This window comes from Grammomys surdaster, unplaced genomic scaffold, assembly GCF_004785775.1.
Source record: "Grammomys surdaster isolate TR1022 unplaced genomic scaffold, NIH_TR_1.0 166, whole genome shotgun sequence".
Taxonomy (NCBI): domain Eukaryota; kingdom Metazoa; phylum Chordata; class Mammalia; order Rodentia; family Muridae; genus Grammomys; species Grammomys surdaster.
The window spans coordinates 8,001,408-8,007,417 of record NW_021604614.1 but is presented as its reverse complement, the minus strand read 5'-3'; positions in this window follow the sequence as shown (position 1 = coordinate 8,007,417).

Here is a 6,010-nt window from a genome sequence, read left to right as displayed (position 1 = left end):
GAAAGCAACACCAATTACAACCCACTAGAGAATTCACCAGTTTCCAGCTTGCCTGTGGTAGGATTTATTTTTAAACCAATGGTATTTATAGCTGGATGTCAAGATTAACAGTGGTGCTGAAGTTGCCTACAAAGGTCAAGGGCGACCTCCTGAAGAAGCATGGCTGCCGTAAGGTGCAGACACAGAGCTAGCTGAGCTAGCTCCTCCTCTCCTCCTCAAGAATGAGAGGTGTGTGGTCTTGGGTTACGGAGTGACCTGCTGGAGCAGAGGCATGACAGGTCTTCACCGTGATGGCTTGCAAAGTCACACTGGGGATTCTGTTATACCATAGTGGTGATGGGGGCATGCTTTTTAATACACATATGTGTATGCAGGTTCTGAGTCTGCATCTTCAAACATGGGAGGGAACACAGTAGGTTTTTTGTGTTCAGTGTGCGTGATTTCCCATCCCACCCATACATCAGATTCACTCTCCACAATGAGTCACCAGAGTTCTAAAAATTGGGGTCTATCTTCACCAAAAGTAGCTTAGTATCTCAAACTAGGGGAGAGGAAGTAGGTACAGACCTTAAGACTGTCCTTATGGGCTGCTGGGATTGTTCATCAGATAAAGGCGCTTGCCACCAAGACTGATGACCGGGGTTCAGTGTCCAAAAGCCACGTGGTAGGACAACTCCCACTGAATTGTTCTCCGACTACATACTCATGCTACACACATGAGTTCATACACATACAAACACACATTGTGCGTGTAAAGTAAACAAATACGGTGTGAAAATCGAGACGCAATCTCTGGGCTTTGTCAGCTGCTCTTTTGTCCAGCTTTCTCTAATTCCATCTGAAAACCAGGGTTTGTGCAACCGTCACCCACAAGCACGGATAACGCTTCTCTTGGCAGAATTCACGTCACACAGTAGTGGTTCCCAACCATCAGGACCAGATACAGAGACCAGGAATTGGGATGGGGGGGTGGCGAAACAAAGTCCGCCAGAATGCCCTCAAACGCCAGTGGCCAGCGGTGTGCTCTGGTGTAAAGGACACAGCTCTCTGGGTCTTGGTTTTCTTGTTTGCTTTACCAATCCGTCAGGAGCCATCAGGGAAGCAGTATCTACTATCTTCAACTAAACTAAACTATCAGTGCTAAGACAACCGGCATAGCAGTGTTTGGAAACAGAAAAGCCAGCATGTGTATACGTGACCATTGGAGTAATTAGCTGTAGACTGATGTCAAACAGTAAAACCTAAGACAGGCATCCTTCACTTATTGAACGCCGGGTCTGCGCCATCACACTTGGAAGGCAGTGTGAGCTATAAGGTCAGAGGATTCAGACAACCGTGACCACCAGACACCTGACTGATGAGTCGTGTTGACAGACACAAATGCCCACCCCTGCCTGCCATCACCTTCCCCACATAGGACTGACAGGGTCAATTCCTCCTTATGCCCCATCCATCAGTGAGTGGAGACATTTCCCAGTGGTTGGTGAGGATGTCCCAGTGTGAGCTTAGAGTCCTCTGCACTGTGGATCCCAGGGTCGCCATCAATTATTTCATCACAAAGCGACTGCCAAGTCCAGCTGTCCATCCCTAATGTTCCAGTCACAGGGAGGCCCCTAAGCTCTGCTAAAACCCATGTCCAAGCCCCGTAACATCCCGACTCTGCCCTGACTCTTACTACCATCTCCAACCATCAGAGCACAGTAGTCCAGCCCAGCTGCATTGGGCTGCCTCCAGACCCGAGCAGCAGCCTTGGTTGGACACTGAGTCCTACAGCCAAGGCCAGTCATGCTGAGAAGCTGTTTCACCCACCTAGACTGGAGCACAACAATGAATGGCTACAGATTTAAGCCACCAAGTCTGGGGACGGTCCATCACATAGTATGACTGTAATAGTAAGAAACAGACTGGGTACTCCAAGATCCTGAGGACAAAATCTGAACTCCTCAGACTCGATGTGTTTCTATGTGGGAGTCCTATTCTGTTGCTATTGATGATACCCCCCCCACCTCTCGCTTCATTTGGAAACATCCTCCCTCTGCTTAGGAAGATCCCAAGCACATTTCTAAGATGCATCCACCGTCTCTGTAATTCTTAAGCACCATCACCGGGGAGACTATGTGTCCCATGTACTTAGCCAGCCTGCTATTGCAGAGTGTGCGTGTGCGTGTGCGTGTGCGTGTGTGTGTGTGTGTTGGAGAGGTGGGTGATAGTCACTACCCAGTGGCATCTATGAGTGACCACACAGTACCCTCCCCTGAGAAATCTCGCTGTGCAAATCCCACTCAGAAGCCCCGAGATGGTTCTATCTCTTTGACAACGACACCTAAGACCCAGCATTCCCAGAAAGAGAGGAGATGAACACAGTCTCCTTAAACCAACTTCTGTCCCCAAAGGAAAATGGACAGCATCTCGTGGTGGTTTTTTTTGTTTTTTTGTTTTTAAATGACATGGACTTGGTGGGGTGGGGTCCTCAGAGGTTCCCTGTCCACTTTCCACCATTAAGACGTTTCTTGATTCTTCCTGTGTGAGGGCAGCCTGGCTTGACCCAGTCTCCCACCTTTTCCTGCTCACAGCTCAGAAGAGAGCCTCAAGCGCTACATTCTGTCTTTGGCTGTCTGTCCTTCTCCGAACATGATTCCCTGCCCTGGTGAGTTTTTATTATCAACTTAACACGGTCAAGAGTGATCATCAAAGGAGTCTCAACGGAGGGATGGCCCAGATCAGGTCTTTGTGAGGAGAATTATCTTGATTGGTTGATGTGGGAGGACCCAGTATACTATGGGCAATGCCACCCTGTAATCCTGGTTTGTAGAAGGAAGCGAGCTGAGGAAAATCTAAAAAGCGAGCCAGTAAGTAGCATTCCTCCATCGTTCCTTCCCTGAGCTCTTGCCCACACTTGCGTAACAGAGACTGTGATCTCGAAGCACGACATGAAACGAACTCTTTCCCCTCAAGTCGCTTTTCGTCTTGGTATTCATCACAGCAACAGAAACCAAACAAGAACGCCTCGGAAGAAAGAGACGATGTTGCCAAAGAGCCACCGGTGGTGCTCCCATGGGCGGCTCCCACGGCTCGAGGGAGGGAAATCCATCCCTGGCTTCCTGAATTGTCATCCTGGGTAAACAACCTCTCCTTTCTCCAAAAAGGTGGGAACGGGTGGGGATGGTTCACATCTCTGTTTATATCCGGTCTCCATGGAGATGCGGAGCTAAGTGAGACTCTGAGAGAAGCCGTGTCCTCCTCCACTGTTCCTCACCGTCCTCATATGTATTTATTCACACTGTTGTCGCTGCTGCTGCTATTATTATTATTTACATGTGTGTGCAGGTGTGGGCTGTATGGGAGAGGGCACACGCTTGCATGGGTGCGAGAGGACAGCCTTTGAGAGTCGTCTCCTTTGGGAATCCTCTCCTTTCGCTGTGTGGGTTACAAAGATCAAACTCAGGCTTTCGGGCTTGGCAGCAAGCCCCCTTACCGGCTGAGCCACATCTCGGGGCCTCTCGCTCATTTGTTTGAGGGCCTCTTCTTAAGCTAGAACTCACTGATACTTTTAGATGACTGTCCAGCAAGCTCCAGGGATACACCCCTCCCCCCTGTTCTCCTCGTCCTCTGCAGCTCAGGGGTTTCAGGTGTGCTCTGCCACAATGGGCTTTTTAGGTGATTTCTGGGGATCCAAAGCTTACACACCAAGCACGTCACTGAGTTACCCCCCCAGCTTCAAATGACTATATATTTTTTTGCAATTTATTTATTTTTTTTATGGGTGTGTGTTTTGTTTGCATGTCTGTGTGGCCATTGTGTGCTTGGTTGGTACCAGAGAGTTCAGAAGAAGGTACCAGATGTCTCCTGAACTAGAGGTAGGGACAGTTATGAACCTCCACATGGGTGCTGGGGGACTAAACCTGGGACCTCTCTGTAAAAGCAGCAATTGCTCTTAACTGCTAAGCCATCTCTCCAGCACCAGCCAGTTCTTATTTTTAAAACATGGGAATCAGGAAGGATTCAGACCAAGAAGGAGCCTACCTAACAGGCCTGACCCACAAGAGGGACCCCGCCCCCAATCCATTTTTATGTTATTCTCACTAGAGTCTTAAAAAAACACTGTGTGCTCCATCCTGTCTGCCTACACTGCCTGCCCTCAAACCTCCACCCCCATTTTGGTCAGGTCGGTTTCATAAAGATTCTACTTTGAAGCTTTATTTGTAATAGCAAGAAACTGGAAACAACTTAGATGTCCTTCAACCAAAGAATGGATTTTTTTTTAAATGTGGTACATTTAAAAAATGGAATACTACTCTGCTATTAAAAATAAGGATATTGTGAAATTTTCAGGCATATGGATGGAACTAGAAAATATCATCTTGAGTGAGGTAAACCAGACCCAAAAAGACATGCGTGGTATGTACTCACTTATAAGTGGATATTAGCCACAAAGTACAGGATACACTCCACAGAGCCAAAGAAACTATTAACAAGGAGGGGCCAAGGGAAGATGGTTGAATCTCAATCAGAGGAGAAATAAAATAGACATCAGAGGTGGATGAAAGGAGAAAACTGTGTGGGAGAGGGGTGGGGAGGAGAACAGGAGGGATCAACTGGGGGAGCATCTTTGGAACTAGCTAGAAACCTAGGACAAGGGAAACTCCCAGGAAATCCATGGGGTTGACCCTAGCTAAGACTCTCAGCAACAGGGGTATGGAACCTGAAATGGCCAGCTTTTATAATTAGGCAAGACTTCCGATGGAGAGATAAAGACACCAACCCACCCAAAAAACCTTTGACCCACAACACTTCCTGCCTACAAAATATGCAGGGATGACGATGGAGCAGAAATTGGGGGAATGGCCAACCAATGACCAGCCCAACTTGAGACCCATCTCATGAGAGGGAGCCCACCCCTGACACTGTTAACGATACTCTGCTATGCTTGCAGACAGGCGCCTAGCATAGCTGTCCTCTGAGAGGCTCTATCCAGTACCTGATAGAAACAGATGCAGAGACTCACAGCCAAGCATTAGGCAGAACTCAAGGAATCTGGTGGAAGAGGGGGAGGAAGGATTGAAGGAGCCAGAGAGGTAAAGGACACCACAGAAAATATATAGAGTCAACTAACCTGGGCCCATAGGGGCTCACAGAGACTGAACAACTGACCAAAGAGCATACATGGGCTGGACCCAGGCCCCCTACACATATGTACCAGATGTTCAGCTTGGTCTTCATGTGGGACTCCCAAGAACTGGAGCAGGAGCTGTCTCTGACTCTGCTGCCTGCTTTTGGGATTCCTTTCCTCTAATAATGCTGCCTTGCTTAGCCTCAATAGAAGATGCACCTAGGCCTACTGCAATTTGATATGCCAAAGGGGGTTGATGTCCATGGGAGGCCTTCCCTTCTCTGAGGAGAAAGGGAGGGGGAATGGGATCGGGGAGTTGAAAAGGAAGAATTTGGAGGAAATGAAGGAGGAGAAGCTATGACCGGGTTGTAAAGTGAATTAATTAACTAATAAAAACAAACAAACAAACAAAATTTCTGCTTTGAAGGAAGTAAGAACCGTGTATATATAAACAGTAAAGGATGTGGTCTGGGACCCAGGTGTCCACTGTCACTTTAACTAATATGTCAACTCCTGAGCTGGCACAGATGGTGTCTAGGAGCAGCCTGGTCTCAGTACTGCCAACATTTAGCGTGGGATAAGTCTTTGCTACTGGGTCCTGACCTGCATGACAGGAGGTTCGGCACACCACTAGTGACTCCCTTTCCTAGACCAATCAAGGTGCCTCTGGCATCACCAAGTGACTCCTGGGGGTCTTCTGAGAATGACCCATCTAAACTGTCCCTCCTGGTCACTTTCATGAGAGGGCTCCAGATATGCAGGATTCAAGGCTCGTCCTCCACTTAATCTGCCAGACTCTTTGTTACAAAGAGAGAGGTGAGCCAGGTGGCGGGCAGCCTGTGTCCTGGAGAAGACCCAGTGGGTGAAGTCAACAGCTTAATCATTGATGTAGTTTGATCT